We start from the raw sequence: 20,468 nt of genomic DNA, 5'->3' as shown, positions 1-20,468 counted from the left end.
AAAATTCTGCGTTTGTTGTATCGCTATTGGGACTATCCCAGCCATCAATCCAGTGTCCTGTCCATCCTAAGTTCATAGGGAACCCGGTATCTGTGAGATAATTTCCTCTACCTGTGATGGACATGCATCTAGAACAGTGAAATGTAACATTAGTCTTCGTGGGTGTCTAACATACTTTGTACTTCCTGAGCGGGAGCACATTATGGGGGTAATTCCAAGTTGATCGCAGCAGGATTTTTGTAACAATTGGGCAAAACCATGGGGGTCATTCCGAGTTGTTCGCTCGTTATTTTTTTTTCGCAACGGAGCGATTAGTCGCGAATGCGCATGCGCAATGTCCGCAGTGCGACTGCGCCAAGTAAATTTGCTATGCAGTTAGGAATTTTACTCACGGTTTTTTCTTCGTTCTGGTGATCGTAATGTGATTGACAGGAAGTGGGTGTTTCTGGGCGGAAACAGGCCGTTTTATGGGTGTGTGCGAAAAAACGCTACCGTTTCTGGGAAAAACGCGGGAGTGGCTGAAGAAACGGAGGAGTGTCTGGGCGAACGCTGGGTGTGTTTGTGACGTCAAACCAGGAACGACAAGCACTGAACTGATCGCAGATGCCGAGTAAGTTTGAAGCTACTCTGAAACTGCTAAGAGGTGTGTAATCGCAATTTTGAGAATCTTTCGTTCGCAATTTTACTATGCTAAGATTCACTCCCAGTAGGCGGCGGCTTAGCGTGTGCAAAGCTGCTAAAAGCAGCTTGCGAGCGAACAACTCGGAATGACCCCCCATGTGCACAGCAGGGAAGGCAGATATAACATGTGCAGAGAGAGTTAGATTTGGGTGTGTTCAGTCTGCAATCTAATTTGTAGTGTAAAAATAAAGCAGCCAGTATTTACCCTGCACAGAAATAAAATAACCCACCCAAATCTAACTCTTTTTGCACATGTTATATCTGCCTCCCCTGCAGTGCACATGGTTTTGCCCAATTGCTATCAAAAATCCTGCTGCGATCAACTTGGAATTACCCCCTATATGTATATCATATCTAACAAAGCTCCTGTTAAGTTAATCAGGGGCCATTTCTGCTTGGAAAAAGAAGCAAAACTTTAGAGGCCCCATCTTAACCCCAGCAAGTTTTTTCAAAGGGTAATGTTGCATTTATTTTGTTCTTCCCATTAGCCGAATCTGTGTTTTCTATATGGCTTATGATTCCTTACTATATGTCCCTTGGTCCCGTCTATGTGTTTAATAATGTGGCTTGTGTTTTCTGTCTAGGGGGTCTATATTGACTATGTGTGCTACTACTCCTACAATCTCTGGCAAAATGCCCTTCCTTCCTACAAGTGTAACATATTATTGACCTTGACTTACCATTAGCAGGGCCGGAATAACAATGGGGCGGATGGAGCTGCAGCTCCAGGCCCCCCCACTGGAAATAGGCCCACAGATCCCCTGCAGTTCAGATAGTGTTGACAGGAAAAAAAAACTTTTCTCCTGTCATCACCAATAGCATTCCCTCACTCGACTCCTGTCACGGAGAGACAGAACTCTGCCTATCCCCTCTGAAGCTGCCAGCAGCTGTCACTGACCAATGAAGCACATACCCAGGATCGAAATAAGCTCCTCCCCCAGATCGTGATAAGCTCCGCCTCCTGGTGCATCTACAGCTGTGCCCACGATTGCTCAAAGTTCTTCTCACTTGCCATCCCTAGCTGTGTCTCTGTGGGACCTTTATAAACTTACTCAGCCCCCTGGTTCTTCTACTGCTGAGCCCAGGCTCCTGTTGCCTGAAGCCACACCCCTGGGCCATTCTAAGCCCCGCCCACTGGACAGTACACTGCAGTGCTCCCCGCCTGTGTGATCTGTGAGGTGTTCTGCAGCTGCGGTTTGAGGTACAAAGGAGTATATGCTGTGTAGCCCTATGCCCAGGACTTTCTCACACTCAAAGTTATGTGTGCATGTTCTGTGACCTTAATGGCATACTGTTTTAATTTATCATGCATGATAATCAATTGAATTCCGGCCAGTGTGTATACGGACACTACCTTGCGGTGTAATGTGACTATCAGACGGTGCCATGCGGTGTAATATAACTATCGGACGCTGCCGTGCGGTGTAATATAACTATCGGACACTGCCTTGTAGTGTAATGTGACTCGGACACTACCTTGTGGTGTAATGTGACTATCGGACGCTGCCGTTCGGTGTAATGTAACTATCGGACGCTGCCGTGCTGTAATGTAACTATCGGACACTGCCGTGCGGTGTAATGTAACTATTGGACGCTGCCGTGTAGTGTAATGTGACTAGGACACTACTGAGCGGTGTAATGTAACTGTCGGACGCTGATGTATGGTGTAATGTGACTATCGAACGCTGCCGTGCGGTGTAATGCAACTATCGTACGCTGCCATGCGGTGTAATGTAACTATCGGATGCTGCCGCGCGGTGTAATGTAACTATCGGACGCTGCCGTGCGGTGTAATGTGACTATCGGACGCTGCCATGCGGTGTAATGTGACTATCGGACGCTGCCGTGCGGTGTAATGTAACTATCGGACGCTGCCGTGCGGTGTAATGTAGCTATCGAACGCTGCCGTGTGGTGTAATGTAACTATCGGACGCTGCCATGCGGTGTAATTTAACTATCGGACGCTGCCGTGCAGTGTAATGTGACTATCGGACGCTGCCGTGTGGTGTAATGTGACTATCGGACGCTGCCGTGTGGTGTAATGTGACTATCGGACGCTGCCGTGGGGTGTATTGTAACTATCGGACGCTGCTGTGCGGTGTAATGTAACTATTGGACGCTGACTTGCGGTGTAATGTGACTCGGACACTACTGTGCAGTGTATTGTAACTATCGGATGCTGCTGTGCGGTGTAATGTAACTATCAGACGCTGCTGTGCAGTGTAATGTAACTATCAGCGCTACCTTGCGGTGTAATGTGACTTGGACACTACTGTGCAGTGTAATGTGACTATCGGACGCTGCCGTGCAGTGTAATGTGACTCGGACACTAGTGTACGGTGTAATGTAAATATCGGACGCTGCCATGTGGTGTAATGTGACTAAGTCACTACTGAGCAGTGTAATGTACAGTAACTGTCGGACGCTGCAGTTCTGTGTAATGTAATTATCGGACGCTGCCGTGCGGTGTAATGTGACTCGGACACTACTGTGTAGTGTATTGTAACTATCGGACGCTGCCGTGCGGTGTATTGTAACTATCGGATGGTGCTGTGCGGTGTAATGTAACTATCGGACGGTGCTGTGCGGTGTATTGTAACTCGGACACTACTATGCCGTAAAATGTGATTCGGACACTACTGTGCGGTGTAATGTGACTCGGACACTACTGTGCGGTGTAATGTAACTATCGGACGTTGCTATACGGTGTAATGTGTCTCGGACACTACCGTGCGGTGTAATGTAACTAGCAGACGCTACCGTGCGGTGTAATGTCACTATCAGATGCTGCCGTGCGGTGTCATGTGACTCGGACACTACTGTGCGGTGTAATCTAACTATCGGACACTGCTGTGCGATGTAACGTGTCTCGGACACTACTGTGCGGTGTAATGTAACTAACGGGCGCTGAGGCATATCCCCTGCTCCCTTCTCCTTAATCCAATCTGCTGCAGCGGTACACAATAGGCCTTTCCTATATTTCAGCTCCAGGCCCATGTGCACATTAATCTGGCACTGACCATTAGGGATCTGGGGTTTGGACTGATGGGTCTTTCCTGTATGTGCCTGTATACTTACCGTCCTCAACCTCTCCTCCTGTTGTTCTCTGCACCTAGCAATATTCTTGGGATGTTCAACAGCACACTCTCTAAGATTAGCTACTGTGACCCCTTTCCAATTTGGCAAAGAAGTCTGCACCCTGACCCTCAATGCCTTATTGAGCCTGTCCATTAACACAGAGACAGCCACCTCCCATTTGCCGAATTAGTGTTTACCAGTGATCTTATCCAGATGGAGAGTTTTCTATTACTGCAAAAGAAAAAAAAGAAAAAATGTAACAAACTTCTAGGTCATGCGAAGTATTCATTCAATCCTTCTCATCCCGTATTAAGGGTCTGTACATGGTCCAACAAACATTTCCGAGCTCATCTTGACTAGGGGCATTACTAGGAATGAATACTTCTTATATGGTAACTAAAAGAAATACCCGGGGGTTACCCTGTCTCTGTCCGCTTTCCTACTGGCAAATACTAATGTGCGGACAGGTTTTTCTCCATTTCTGACGTTACTTTCTTGATTTTTATTTTATTTTTGGGTTTTGCTATATACTATATATGTATACGAATGATACCATACTTACCAGTTCCACTGGTCTCAGCCACTTCCCCCGCAGGCTACTGCTGAAACCAATCAGTTCGCCTTCTCCTCCTAAATAAAACTTCAACATTCATTAGTACATATATAGGTTATAGTCATATTTTTCATATTTTTATTATTTTTATTATTTTCTATAGTTTGTATGCTGGCCGTAACTGCTTCCACATCTACATATGGCGGTGTACTTGCTTTCTCTTTTTCTTCCTACTTGTTTATTGTTGCTACAAGTTCAAACAGTTCTTATATTTCCATTCTTGTCTTATATGACTTTGGTTAGACATACCACCTGCAATACCTTAGGATCAAACTCACCAACCCCTCTTGTTGCCACAGGTTTAAACAATTTGTATGTTTGACCCTTTGTTTTCTGGATTTAATCAGACATATTTTAATCTTTACGTTCTGTGACACCTCTGATTCAAAGCTACCCATCTTTGGGAATGGGGCCCTATCTTCCGCAGTCATATGTACCCACTCATTGCAAAAAGCCTCCGTGTGTGAACCATATTTTTCAGACATAATAAACCTTGCTGACCCTCTCGGCCGCAATTCTGACCTTCTTGGTCCCAACTCTTCTGCCTGAACCCTAGCTACCAAACGCCCACTGCTTGTGCAATTGGATCCCATCGTGGACTTTTTGCCAATAAACGCAATCCCCAATGCACACCGCAAATAGATGGTAAAAGACACCTATCGCTTTCACTCGCTCCTTCTCCACTGACGTACCACGACTCACTCCAATAGTACCCAGTGAGGCCCTAACTAGCTTCTATTCACTGGAAGTTTTAGGAGTAACTTACCTTTTCCAGCGAATATCCGCCGTTGAAGATTTTCCTGAGAGAGACCAGCGAAAACTTCCCTTTTTGACTTACACAAATCACGCTTGCGTATGCTCTACAAAGCGATAATGATACCGCGATTTTATGCAAAAGCTCGTAAAAGGGGTATCAAGTTGCGCTATGTATCGCACCCACAAACATGCGGTCCAATCGCACAGCGTATAGGTACTTGTTACCTATCCGCCTACGACCACTGGAATCGAATCACAAGCTACGAAACCTCAGCCGGAGCGTAATACAAAACCTTTAAACTTCAATTCACAATTTCTATACTTCTGCACAATGCACAATCCTATATTACGCTCCTCTACAAATCTCCTCACGATTTGCGTATTACCTTTACCTTTATTAACGTGAGTCAGCCGCCTCACGCCACCAAGTCTCCACTCACTTGGTGTACCCATATACGCCTTGTTTTTCTTTTCTGTACAGAAAATCTTTTACTCCCTTTAGGTCAGTAGCTTTTTTCCAGAGGTGCTCACAGTTTTTAAACTAAATTTTAGAGTAAAACCAAAATAGATGCGGAGGCGCCCAGGTGACACTCGGAATTGCACTACCAAAGCACGTGGTAGAGAATTTATAATTAATATAAAGTTAATTCAATGGATTGACACTCCTCTTAAAAACGAGTGGCAGCAACCTTAAACAGAAGAACATGTGCTTGGAACACACACATATAGTGAGATTTAAAAAATAGAGATAAGGGCGCCTTCTAGTGTCTAGATAAATAAATATAGTGTATACCCAATGTGAAAGGAAAAGTGGACACTACTTATCTGGGGCATGTATTTCTCTTCGGTCACGAGACCAATATTGGTACATAAAAGAGATAAAGGAAATATAACATAGCGCGCACCGTTTTTATACCATTAATCAGCAAAAATATGGTTGTATATAAAAAACCTTACAGGGATGAACAAATCCCATAATTTAAAATCCACAGCCAGGGATAAAAGGTTTTTACAAATTTTAATACAACACATAAAAACAAATGGTAGAAGTGTGAGCGTACAATATATAAAATTCAATCAGGCTTATCTGTCCACATGGAAAACTGGTACGTCAAATATTTTTCATATAGACCATACAAATAGTAACAATGCAAACGTACAAGAAATAAATATATATTAGGTTTATCTGTCCTTATAGGAGGTTCAGGTACAGCAGTTCCAACGCGTTTCGTCAATATTCAGACTTCATCATGGGGATAAGGTCAGTGAGCTAGGGAGCTCAATTTATACCTACAGAGAATGGGAACCTAGCACATGGCCAAGTGATTGATGACATCACTTCCTGTTAGGAAAATTTCAATATAAGCTGTTTTGGCTAATGTATGGGGCTTTAATCGATAGCATGTGCTTAAAATTGCTGTCTTATTTAAAACTAAAAAGTGCTTATGTGCTTGGTTTGATTAAAAAACAGATTATTTGTCCAGGAAGCGCCGTAATGCGTGCTGGAACGCACGCTGGAACGCACACTATTTCCTGGTGTGCTCCGTCGCGCGACGTCACTTCCGGTATTATGAGCCGCGCTTATGCCTGCTCGTGGACCGCATGCTGGAACGCACACTACTTCCTGGTGTGCTCCGTTACGCGACATCCGGTTTCCCGGACATCACTTCCGCCGGCTCGTGGAGCGCATTCTGGACCGCATCGTCATCTTGATTGACGATGCACATGTAAAAACAGCTGGTGGAGCGCACAATAGGGAAATGTGAAAGGAGTTCAATAGAGAGGGGAAATATGTACCCTTTATCGCACCCTTATTATAGGGATCTTAAAAAACGTAAATTTTAGTACCATTACCAGTTATAAATAAATATATAAGTATAAGAACATCAGTTGTAAAAAAAAAGTGTATAAAAAAGTATATATATAAGAAACCAATAGATGGACAACGGACGCCAGTCTTAGGGGATGGGGTGTGGTGTTGGATCAACACTCTTTTCAGGGTCACTGGACCAACGAGGAGTCACTCCTCCCAATAAACATTCTGGAGTTGCGGGCGGTGTTCAATGCATTGACTCTCGCCCTGCCTCTGTTACAGAACAGGCCGGTTCAAGTACGGTCAGACAATGCCACTACAGTGGCATACATAAACAATCAAGGAGGCACTCGAGGCCGCATGGAAGTGTCAATAATCTTTCGTTGGGCGGAGCACCTTCTGCCAGCAATATCGGCAGTGTTCAGTCCAGGCACCCTAAACTGGGAAGCGGACTTCCTCAGTCGCCAGGACGTGCACGCCGGATAGAGGAGTCTTCATCCAGAAGTCTTTCAACTTCTAGTAGACAAGTGGGGCCTACCAGACGTAGACCTGATGGCGTCTTGACACAATCACAAGGTTCCAGTCTTCGGAACAAGTACAAGGGATCCTCAAGCAGCGTTTGTGGATGCACTGGCAATTCCATGGAACTTTTGGCTGCCCTACGTGTTCCCTCCATTGTCACTCCTGCCCAGGGCTCTGCGGAATTTCAAACAAGAAGGAGGATTTCTACTTCTAGTCGCTCCAGCATGGCCTAGACGGCATTGGTTCTCAGACCTGCAGTATCTATCGACAGAGCGTCCTCTTCTACTTCCTCAGCACCCAGACCTCCTACAGGGCCCTTGTCTTTATACAGACCTGGCCAGGATGGCTTTGACGGTGTGGCTCTTGAAGCATCACTCCTGAGAGCCAAAGGATTCTCTGAGGCGGTCATCCAAACTATGTTAAAAGCCCGTAAAATGGCTTCAGTTCGGATTAATTACAGGGTCTGTAATTCTTACTTCACCTGGTGTGCTGCTAAGAATTATGATGCATACAGCTCCAGAACTTCCAGAATTCTGGCTTTTCTGCAAAGAGAACTGGACTTAGGCCTTCGTCTGGCCTCCCTCAAGGTTTACATATCTGCCTTGTCGGTATGGTTTCAGAGAAAAATTGCGTCTATACCTGATGTTTGTACATTCATTCAGGGTGTCTTAAGGATTCAGCATCCCTATGTCCCTCCTGTGGCTCCATGGGATCTGGCTGTTGTCCTGAATGCCCTGCAAGTGTCTCCATTTGAACCTCTTGAGACGGTGGATCTTAACTGGCTCACAGCCAAGGTCTTTTTTTACTGGCTATTGCCTCTGCTAGAAGGGTGTTGGACTTAGGCGCATTGTCCTGTCGTCCACCCTTTCTGTTTCATCGTGACCGGGCAGGTCTTAGAACTCGCCCATGTTATTTACTTAAGGTGGTGTTATCTTTTAACCTTAACCAAGAGATTGTGGTTTCAGCCTTTATCTCTTCAATTTGTCCTCCAAAGAGCGGTCTTTGGATGTGGTACGGGCTCTCCATATATATGTGGAGAGGACTGCCTCTATCAGGAGGTCAGACTCCCTTTTTGTTTTGTTTAGTTTTCACAAACGTGGCTGGCCTGCGAATAAGCAAACCTTGGCCAGATGGATTAGAATGGTGATTGCACAAGCTTATGTGCAGGCTGGTCTCCAATCTTCTGCTGCTATTAATGCCCATTCTACTTGGTCTGTTGGACCTTCTTTGGTGGCTACGTGGTCCTCTGTGAATACATTTATTAGGTTCTATGCCTTTGATACTTCCGCCTTTCAGGATGCTTCCTTTGGATGCCAGGTTCTCATAACCACTAAGGCACGTCCCCTCCCTTGAGGAACTGCTTTAGGAAATACCCGATGTTTCCCTGTGGAAACCAATGTAACTTGCTGCAGAAAAGGAGAGTTATGGGAGACTTACCATTGTTAACTTTTATTTTGCGAGGTACAGTGGGTTCCACAGGGCACCCACCCTGACGCACTTAGCTTCTATGGGTTTGTAGGGCATTAGCAACTGGTCCCTTATCCTGTCGTGAGAATGTGGTTCTCTGTGACCAACATCTACCTTCTCTCTTACCCGCTCCTGCATTGGACTGGTTAACGAAACTAATCTCACAGTGCCTGGAGGCGGGGTTATAGAGGAGGCCCCAATGCATCCTGGGACAGCCTAAAGCTTTAGCCTGTTGGTTCCTCTGGATCAAGATCCAATCTACACCCCGATGTTTCCCTGTGGAACCCAATGTACCTCGCAGAAAGAGTGTTAAGAATGGTAACTCTACCATAACTCTCCTTTTTCAAGTATGTGACCAAAATACCATGTACCCCTCCCATGTTAGGAATATATATACCGCACCTTGGGGGTGATTCCGATTTAATCGCACGTAGCAACTTTTTGCTGCTCGTGCGATCAACCTGACACCGCCTATGGGAGAGTGTATTTTAGCATAGCAGGGCTGCGAACGCTTGTGCAGCCCTGCTAGGCTAAAAAAGTTTCAAGTAAAACAAGACCAGGGCTGCAGTTACTCATCCAGTGCGGCGGATCCAGCAATGAAGGTGCCGGTCTTGACGTCAGACATCCGCCCTTACAAACGCCTGGATCCGCCTGCGTTGGACTCACCACGCCTGGAAAACGGTGAGTATCCGCCCCGGAACGCCTCCCGTCTGTCCGTCTTCTTGCGATCGCCGCTGTGATCACATTTCTCGCTGGCGGTGTCGTTGCCCGACGACGATTGTCGCCAGGCAACGACACGCGTGTACAATGCGTCCGCCGTGCATGCACATTTCCGAGCCGTTCATACCGCAGCGAAGAACCACTGTGTGCGAACGGGTCGGAATGACCCTCCCATATTTATTGGGAATTCTAAAACTTTAAATACATTTTATAGCGTGTTTTATAGTATGATTTACTGTATTTTAAGTCATGTTGGCTACACTGAAAATGAATCCAATGTTGTCAAAAACTGCACAGTTCTTAGAAAAAAAAATAAGATTTTACTTACCGGTAAATCTATTTCTCGTAGTCCGTAGTGGATGCTGGGGACTCCGTAAGGACCATGGGGATAGACGGGCTCCGCAGGAGACATGGGCACTTTAAGAAAGAATTTAGGTTCTGGTGTGCACTGGCTCCTTCCTCTATGCCCCTCCTCCAGACCACAGTTAGAGAAACTGTGCCCAGAAGAGCTGACAGTACAAGGAAAGGATTTTGTTTTTTGGTAATCCAGGGCAAGATTCATACCAGCCACACCAATCACACCGTATAACGGGGGTCATTCCGAGTTGTTCGCTCGCAAGCAGATTTTAGCAGATTTGCTCATGCTAAGCTGCCGCCTACTGGGAGTGAATCTTAGCATCTTAAAATTGCGAACGAAGTATTCGCAATATTGCGATTACACACCTCGTAGCAGTTTCTGAGTAGCTCCAGACTTACTCGCCATCTGCGATCATTTCACAGCTTGTCGTTCCTGGTTTGACGTCACAAACACACCCAGCGTTCGCCCAGACACTCCTCCGTTTCTCCGGCCACTCCTGCATTTTTTCCGGAAACGGTAGCGTTTTTTCCCACACGCCCATAAAACGGCCTGTTTCCGCCCAGTAACACCCATTTCCTGTCAATCACATTACGATCGCCAGAACGATGAAAAAGCCGTGAGTAAAAATCCTAACTACATAGCAAATTTACTTGGCGCAGTCGCAGTGCGGACATTGCGCATGCGCATTAAGCGGAAAATCGCTGCGATGCGAAGATTTTTACAGAGCGAACAACTCGGAATGACCCCCAACTTGTGATAAACTTACCCAGTTAACAGTATGAACAACAACAGAACATCAGGTCAACCCTGATGCAACCATAACATAACCCTTATTGAAGCAATAACTATATACAAGTATTGCAGCAGAATTCCGCACTTGGGACGGGCGCCCAGCATCCACTACGGACTACGAGAAATAGATTTACCGGTAAGTAAAATCTTATTTTCTCTAACGTCCTAGTGGATGCTGGGGACTCCGTAAAGACCATGGGGATTATACCAAAGCTCCCAAACGGGCGGGAGAGTGCGGATGACTCTGCAGCACCGATTGAGCAAACACAAGGTCCTCCTCAGCCAGGGTATCAAACTTGTAGAACTTTGCAAAAGTGTTTGAACCCGACCAAGTAGCCGCTCGGCAAAGCTGTAATGCCGAGACCCCTCGGGCAGCCGCCCAAGAAGAGCCCACCTTCCTCGTGGAATGAGCCTTAACTGATTTAGGCAGCGGCAATCCAGCCGCAGAATGAGCCTGCTGAATCGTGTTACAGATCCAGCGAGCAATAGTTTGCTTTGAAGCAGGAGCACCAAGCTTGTTGGAGGCATACAGGATAAACAAAGATTCTGTTCTCCTGACCCTAGCCGTTCTGGCTACATAAACCTTCAAAGCCCTGACCACATCAAGTAATTCGGAATCCTCCAAGTCAGTAGTAGCCACAGGCACCACAATAGGTTGGTTTATTTGAAAGGATGAAACCACTTTCGGCAGAAATTGTGGACGGGTCCGCAATTCTGCTCTATCCGCATGGAAAACCAGATAGGGGCTTTTATGTGACGAAGCCGCCAACTCTGACACACGTCTAGCCGAAGCCAAGGCTAATAGCATGACCACCTTCCACGTGAGATATTTCAACTCCACCGTTTTGAGTGGTTCAAACCAGTGGGATTTCAGGAAACTCAACACCACGTTAAGATCCCAAGGTGCCACTGGAGGCACAAAAGGGGGCTGAATATGCAGCACTCCCTTTACAAAAGTCTGAACTTCAGGTAGAGAAGTCAACTCCTTTTGAAAGAAAATGGATAGGGACGAAATCTGGACCTTAATGGAACCCAATTTTAGGCCCAAATTCACTCCTGACTGTAGGAAGTGAAGGAAACGGCCCAGCTGGAATTCCTCCGTAGGGGCATTCCTGGCCTCACACCAAGCAACATATTTTCGCCATATACGGTGATAATGTTGAGCTGTCACGTCCTTCCTAGCCTTTATCAGCGTAGGAATGACCTCATCCGGAATGCCTTTCTCTGCTAGGATCCGGCGTTCAACCGCCATGCCGTCAAACGCTGCCGCGGTAAGTCTTGGAACAGACAGGGCCCCTGTTGCAACAAGTCCTGTCTTAGAGGCAGAGGCCACGGGTCCTCTGTGAGCATTTCTTGCAGAACTGGATACCAAGTCCTTCTTGGCCAATCCGGAACAATGAGTATTGTTCTCACTCCTCTTTTTCTTATGATTCTCAGCACCTTGGGTATGAGAGGAAAAGGAGGAAATACATAGACCGACTGGAACACCCACGGTGTCACCAGGGCGTCTACAGCTATCGCCTGAGGGTCTCTTGACCTGGCGCAATACCTCTGTAGTTTTTTGTTGAGGCGGGATGCCATCATGTCCACCTGTGGCAGTTCCCACCGACTTGCAATCTGTGCGAAGACTTCCCGATGAAGTCCCCACTCTCCCGGGTGGAGGTCGTGTCTGCTGAGGAAGTCTGCTTCCCAGTTGTCCACTCCCGGGATGAACACTGCTGACAGTGCGCTTACGTGATTTTCCGCCCAGCGAAGAATTCTGGTGGCTTCCGCCATCGCCACCCTGCTCCTTGTGCCGCCTTGTCGGTTTACATGAGCCACTGCGGTGATGTTGTCTGACTAAATCAGAACCGGTTGGTCGCGAAGCAGGGTCTCCGCTTGACGTAGGGCGTTGTATATGGCCCTTAGTTCCAGGATGTTGATGTGAAGGTAAGTCTCCTGACTTGACCACAGACCTTGGAAATTTTTTCCCTGTGTGACTGCTCCCCACCCTCGGAGGCTTGCATCCGTGGTCACCAGGACCCAGTCCTGAATGCCGAATCTGCGGCCCTCGAGAAGGTGAGCACTCTGCAGCCACCACAGGAGAGACACCCTGGCCCTGGGGGATAGGGTGATTAACTGATGCATCTGAAGATGTGATCCGGACCACTTGTCCAGTAAGTCCCATTGAAAGGTCCTCGCATGGAACCTGCCGAAGGGAATGGCCTCGTATGATGCCACCATCTTTCCCAGGACTCGAGTGCAGTGATGCACTGACACCTGTTTTGGTTTTAATAGGTTCCTGACCAGTGTCATGAGTTCCTGAGCTTTCTCTATCGGGAGATAAACCCTTTTCTGGTCTGTGTCTAGAATCATGCCTAGGAAAGGCAGACGAGTCGTAGGAACCAACTGCGACTTTGGAATATTTAGAATCCAGCCGTGTTGCCGTAACACTTCCAGAGAAAGTGCTACGCTGATCAGCAACTGATCTCTTGATCTCGCTTTTATGAGGAGATCGTCCAAGTATGGGATAATTGTGACCCCTTGCTTCCGCAGGAGCACCATAATTTCCGCCATTACCTTGGAAAATATTCTCGGAGCCGTGGAGAGACCAAACGGCAACGTCTGAAATTGGTAATGACAATCCTGTACCACAGATCTGAGGTACGCCTGATGAGGTGGATAAATAGGGACATGAAGGTTTGCATCCTTTATGTCCAGAGACACCATAAAATCCCCCCTTTCCAGGCTTGCGATGACCGCTCTCAGCGATTCCATCTTGAACTTGAACCTTTTCAGGTACATGTTCAGGGATTTTAAATTAAATATGGGTCTGACCGAACCGTCCGGTTTCGGAACTACAAACATGGTCGAATAATAACCCCTTCCTTGTTGAAGGAGGGGAACCTTGACCACCACCTGTTGAAGATACAATTTGTGAATTGCAGTTAACACTATTTCCCTCTCGTGGGGGGAAGCTGGCAGGGCCGATTTGAGGTATCGGTGAGGGGGCATCTCTTCGAATTCCAGCTTGTATCCCTGAGACACAATATCTATTGCCCAGGGATCCAACTGGGAGTGAACCCACTTGTGGCTGAAATTTCGAAGACGTGCCCCTACCGGGCCTAGCTCCGCCTGTGGAGCCCCAGCGTCATGCGGTGGATTTTGTGGAAGCCGGGGAGGACTTCTGTTCCTGGGAACTAGCTGTGTTGTGCAGCTTCTTTCCTCTGCCCCTGCCTCTGGCAAGAAAGGACGCACCTCGGACTTTCTTGTTTTTCTGTGATCGAAAGGACTGCATTTGATAATACGGTGCTCTCATAGGCTGTGAGGAAACATATGGCAAAAAATTTGACTTTCCAGCAGTAGCTGTGGAGACCAGGTCCGAGAGACCCTCCCCAAACAATTCCTCACCCTTGTAAGGTAAAACCTCCATATGCCTTTTTGAGTCGGCATCACCTGTCCATTGCCGAAATTGACATAGCATTTATTCTAGAACCCAGCAGACTAATGTCTCTTTGAGCATCTCTCATATATAGGACAGCGTCTTTAATATGCCCCAAGGTCAACAATATAGTATCCTTGTTTAAGGTCTCAATTTCCTCAGAAAAGGTATCCGTCCATGCTGCTACAGCACTACACACCCAGGCCGACGCGATCGCCGGCCTCAGCAAGGTACCCGAATGTGTATAAATTGTCTTCAGGGTAACCTCCTGTTTGCGATCCGCAGCATCTTTTAGGGCAGCCGTATCCTGTGACGGCAGGGCTACCTTCTTGGATAAGCGTGTTAAAGCTTTGTCCACCTTATTGGAGGATTCCCAGCGTAACCTGTCCGTTGGCGGGAAAGGATACGCCATAAGAATCCTTTTGGAGATCTGCAGTTTTTTATCTGGAGATTCCCAAGCCTTTTCACATAACTCAATTAGTTCGTGTGAGGGGGGAAGGTTACCTCTGGCTTCTTTTCCCCATACATATGTACCCTCTTGTCAGGGACTGGGGTTTCCTCTGTGATGTGCAACACATCCTTAATTGCTATAATCATATAACGGATGGATTTAGCCAATTTAGGCTGTAACTTTGTATCATCATAATCGACGCTGGAGTCAGAATCCATGTCGGTATCTGTGTCAACAATTTGGGATAGTGGGCGCTACTGAGACCCTGACGGGCTCTGCGACATAGGATCAGGCACGGGTTGAGACCCTGACTGTCCTGAGGCTTCAGCTTTTTCTAACCTTTTATGCAAGGAATTAACATTATCATTTAAAACCTTCCACATATCCATCCAATCAGGTGTCGGCGCCGTCGGCGGAGACACCACATTCATTTGCTCCCGCTCTACTTCCACATAGCCTTCCTCATCAAACATGTCGACACAAGCGTACCGACACACCACACACACAGGGAATGCCCTTTTTGAAGACAGTTCCCCCACAAGGCCCTTTGGAGAGACAGAGAGAGAGTATGCCAGCACACACCCCAGCGCTATAAACCCAGGAATAACACAGTAACTTAATGTTAACCCAGTATCTGCTGTTTATATTGATATTTGCGCCTAATTATGTGCCCCCCCCCCCTCTCTTTTTACCCTCTTCTACCGTGTATCTGCAGGGGAGAGCCTGGGGAGCTTCCTCTCAGCGGAGCTGTGGAGAAAAAATGGCACTGGTGAGTGCTGAGGAAGAAGCCCCGCCCCCTCGACGGCGGGCTTCTGTCCCGCTTAAATATACACTTTCTTGGCGGGGGCTCATACATATATACAGTGCCCAACTGTATATATGTTTACTTGCCAAAAAGAGGTCCTAATGCTGCCCAGGGCGCCCCCCCCTGCGCCCTGCACCCTTACAGTGACCGGAGTATGTGAGGTGTGTGGGAGCAATGGCGCACAGCTGCAGTGCTGTGCGTTACCTCAGTGAAGAACGGAGTCTTCTGCCGCCGATTTGAAGTCTTCTCGCTTCTCATACTCACCCGGCTTCTGTCTTCCGGCTCTGCGAGGAGGACGGCGGCGCGGCTCTGGGATCGGACGGCGAGGGTGAGATCCTGCGTACGATCCCTGGAGCTAATGGTGTCCAGTAGCCTAAGAAGCAGGACCTAGCTTCACAGAGTAGGGCTGCTTCTCTCCCCTCTATCCCACGATGCAGGGAGTCTGTTGCCAGCAGAGCTCCCTGAAAATAAAAAACCTAACAAAATACTTTCTCTCAGCAAACTCAGGAGAGCTCACTGAAAAGCACCCAGCTCGTCTGGGCACAGTATCAAACTGAGGTCTGGAGGAGGGGCATAGAGGGAGGAGCCAGAGCACACCAGAACCTAAATTCTTTCTTAAAGTGCCCATGTCTCCTGCGGAGCCCGTCTATCCCCTTGGTCCTTACGGAGTCCCCAGCATCCACTAGGACGTTAGAGAAAAGTTTTTACATACTGTTTTCATAAAGTTATACTACTTAGTGTGGTGTGCAATTTCTTACCGTGAAATACTGGTTCTGCAGCATCTTGACAATAGCCTTACAGGTGTCCGGCATGATATGCCCCAAAGCCTGAGCAGAGATGAGGGCCCTGAACTTCAGATCTTCCAGTGACTGCCCTGTAGCCAGGAACCCCAGGGTAGCCACCAGCCTCTTTTCAGCAGGGATGGCCTACCTCATCTTTGTATCCTGCCTCTGGATGCAGGGAGTCACTAGGACCAGCAACTCCTGGAAGGTAGCATCATCCATTTGCAGGTAGTTGCGATAATCCTCCGGGTTGTTCTCCCTAATCTCCGGAGCGACATTTGAGAGAGAGTCTCCTTTTTCAGCAGCCACTCCTTGGTCCAGGAGAACCCAGTGGCAAAAGCAGGATTTTCATGGGGGGAAGGGGGGGTTTCCATACATGTAAATTATGTATGGACAGGGCCGGTTCGAATGCCCTCGGCGCCCCGGGCAGGGAATGGGGGCGTGGCTTACTACAGGGGGCGTGGTCAGTCACGCCCCCTGTACAGCAGAAGCGCCGCTTAAATGCTGAGCGGTGCGCGATGACGTCATCGCGCACCGCACAGCAAAAGGTCCTCTCCGCGAAGGGAAACTAAACGCGTAGTGTCTAGTTCCCTTCGCGGAGAGGACCTTTGCTGTGCGGTGCGTGATGACGTCATCGCGCACCGCTCAGTAATGGTCCTCTTTGCGAAGGGAAACTAGACGCTACGCGTCTAGTTCCCTTCACGGGACCAGAGCCGCAGGAGCCGGGGGGACACAGCGGGCAGCGGAGGGCACAGCAGTGGCGGATCTTGCCATGGTGCGGCGCCCTCCGGAAGGCGGCGCCCCGGGCAAAAGTACTGCTTGCCCGTGGCAAGATCCGCTACTGTGTATGGATATATATATATACACTGCTCAAAAAAAAAAAAGGGAACACTTAAATAACACATCCTAGATCTGAATGAATGAAATATTCTTATTAAATACTATGGGGGTCATTCCGAGTTGTTCGCTCGTTATTTTTTTTCGCAACGGAGCGATTAGTCGAGAATGCGCATGCGCAATGTCCGTAGTGCGACTGCGCCAAGTAAATTTGCTATGCAGTTAGGAATTTTACTCACGGTTTTTTCTTCGTTCTGGTGATCGTAATGTGATTGACAGGAAGTGGGTGTTTCTGGGCGGAAACTGGCCGTTTTATGGGTGTGTGCGAAAAAACGCTACCGTTTCTGGGAAAAACGCGGGAGTGGCTGGAGAAACGGAGGAGTGTCTGGGCGAACGCTGGGTGTGTTTGTGACGTCAAACCAGGAACGACAAGCACTGAACTGATCGCAGATGCCGAGTAAGTTTGAAGCTACTCAGAAACTGCTAAGAGGTGTGTAATCGCAATTTTGAGAATCTTTCGTTCGCAATTTTACTATGCTAAGATTCACTCCCAGTAGGCGGCGGCTTAGCGTGTGCAAAGCTGCTAAAAGCAGCTGGCGAGCGAACAACTCGGAATGATCCCCTTTGTTCTTTACATAGTTGAATGTGCTGACAACAAAAGCACACAAAAATTATCAATGGAAATCAAATTTATTAACCCATGGAGGTCTGGATTTGGAGTCACACTCAAAATTAAAGTGGAAAAAATCGGAGCAGCCAGTGGCCCGTCATTTTGCAGAATTAAAACACTCTATTGCAAGCATAAGATATCGCATGATCGATTGGGTTAAGAAACCAATTAGAGGTGGTGACCGGAATCGGTTATTGTTACAACGAGAGGTGCAATGGATCCATTGTTTAGATGTGTTAGCCCCTCGGGGGTTAAATGAATATCTGAGTTATAGCTGTTTTGGTTAAAAGTTTCTTTAAATGTATATGGAGCTTACACTTGTTAGATGGATGTCCTGCTAGATTATTATAAGCATGATTGTATTTTTCAGAACCGCTGCTATATGGTTACTTGTTACTATGGTGATGTGTGTCACTTTAGAATGAGGTCATCAAGTGCCGCCGGAAAGGAGGAGGGTTTACCTTGGCTCCAGGTGCGGCATAAATCACGGGTGCACAGGTATATAAGGTATGTAACTTGCTTTTTTGAACTGTATAAACCTGACGATAGTGCTTGCGAGCACTGAAACGTTGTTTAAATTCAACTGGTTTCCAGAGTATTTGTTTCAGCAAGCTGAGTGCCGCACGGTGGTAAATATATATATATATATATACTGTATATATTCATGGCACTTCTGGATTTTTAAATACAAACTTTACTGTCACCTGACGCGTTTCACTGCATTCAGCTAGCAGCTTTTTCAAAGGTGAAAAAGCTGCTAGCTGAATGCAGCGAAATGCGTCAGTGTTTAAGGACTACAGTCAGGAACGCAGGAGTGGAGGACCGGACCATCCCCTGAATATTTCTAGCCATCCATTGCTTCTTGGAGAACTATACAACCAGAATTACATCAAGATTTGTTTACACCGTGTTGCATGAGGAGCCCATCACTAAGGCATTTGGAGCATACCATCCTCTAACGGTTACCTACAACCTCCATCTGGACATTACACATCTACAGTTATTTTGGCACATTGGACTCATCACGTTGCTACAGGGGAATACCTTTGGAACGGACTCAGGGCCGGATCTAGGGGGGGGGGGGGCGAAGGGGGCGACCGCCCCCCCTAAAACAGTCATAGCCACGCCCACTTTTGAGCAGAAGAGAGCTCTCCGGGGAGAGCCTGAGGCAGAATGATGTGCTGCAGCTTATACCACAGCAGCACAGAGGAGCCAGGAAAGCAAGGGTTACAGAGCATTTGCCCCTCACTTGCTGGTGTGTGGGTACTAGGGCTAATAAATACAATTACCCCATAGCACAGTCACATGTACATGGAACAATCACAAAGCTCTATCTCAGTCTCACTCAAAAAGTTCAGTCAGAATTGAGAGAGGAGGAGTTAGGATTGCAGATGGGAGGAGTTGGGACTGTAGAGGGAGGAGTCAAGATTAAACAGTAAACCGACCCCCCCTAAAGAAAAGTCTAGATCCGTCCCTGAACGGACTCCACACAATATCCCTACCTAGTTCCTGACCTATTGGGTTAATAATACACGTATGAATTCATACTTTTTAATCTAATGACATACATGTAGTTTTATGGTTTACTGATTTTTTAACATGATGATTTTTTTTGTATATATTAATAAATTGTGGTATCGTAGTAATTGAGAATATCTATAGCTCCCTGTTGTGTTCCCTAACACCTGCTGCTCAGCAAAATCCCACTACATTGTCATGCCCTACCCATCTCTTTGTTTTTTTCTTCTGTCTCCAGATTATGAACTATAAAAAAGAAGAAGAAGCAGCAGAGGTGTCGGGGTGTTAACCAGTGAAGACACCTTCCAAACGATGACTGAAGCAGTTTGGTACAGGAGAGAAGATGAAATGGGAGGCTGGGGAGCATAAGAGCAGCAATCTGTAGTTGTTTGAGCCAAGAGCACTCATAGGAGCAATAACTGGGATAAGTAATAAGTAGTTCAGACCATCAGCGGTGTAGGGAAGGTGCGTACTCTCTTTTGCAAAATACCTTTATATGTATTCACTAGGGTTTCTCCCATTGATATTAATGGACCATTTCTTCCAACAGAGGGGGTCATTCTGACCCGTTAGCTCGCTGCGTCTTAACGCCTCTGCCTTACTGACAGGCAGAGGTGATCGCTGGGCGGGAGGGGGTGGAACGGCGGCATTTGACTGCCGTTTCGTGGGTTTGGTCCGGCCAACTCAGGCGTGGCCGGACCGAATGGGGGGGGCGGGCCGAAGCGGCTGCGTGACGTCACACGCAGCCGCCGCGGGCCGGAGAGCGATGAGTAGCTCCCGCCCAGCACGCTATAGCTGCGCTGGCTGAGAGCTACTCTTGAAGTGCAAAGGCATCGCCGCTGTGCGATGCCTTTGCACTTCTGCGAGGGTGGGCCGGACTGAAATGCGGGGCGGGCTAGCCCTGTGCTGGTCCCCCCCCCCGCAAGTCAGGGAAGAAGATCGTAGCTACGACCAACTCGGAATGACCCCCAGAGTGTCTACACACTGGAAAATATGATTTTAATTACCTACCGGTAAATCCTTTTCTCGTAGTCCGTAGAGGATGCTGGGGTCCACATTAGTACCATGGGGTATAAACGTGTCCCTTGGGAGCTATGGGCACTTTAAGAGTTTAATAGTGTGGGCTGGCTCCTCCCTCTATGCCCCTCCTACCATACTCAGTCTAGAAACTGTGCCCGAGGAGA

General features: G+C 47.5%; 1 long non-coding RNA gene across 1 annotated transcript in view; it reads left to right on the top strand.

The window, feature by feature from the left end:
- LOC135050968 (uncharacterized) overlaps window positions 1-19,910 on the top strand; it is an 85,388-nt gene extending 65,478 nt beyond the window's left edge. The window contains exons 3-4 of the long non-coding RNA XR_010241956.1: window positions 18,137-18,273; window positions 19,523-19,910. This is a non-coding gene — a long non-coding RNA (uncharacterized LOC135050968). The remainder of the gene's footprint in view (window positions 1-18,136; window positions 18,274-19,522) is intronic.
- Window positions 19,911-20,468: the final 558 nt, after the last annotated feature.

This window comes from Pseudophryne corroboree, chromosome 2, assembly GCF_028390025.1.
Source record: "Pseudophryne corroboree isolate aPseCor3 chromosome 2, aPseCor3.hap2, whole genome shotgun sequence".
Classification (NCBI taxonomy): domain Eukaryota; kingdom Metazoa; phylum Chordata; class Amphibia; order Anura; family Myobatrachidae; genus Pseudophryne; species Pseudophryne corroboree.
This window is presented reverse-complemented; position numbering and strand designations above follow the sequence as displayed.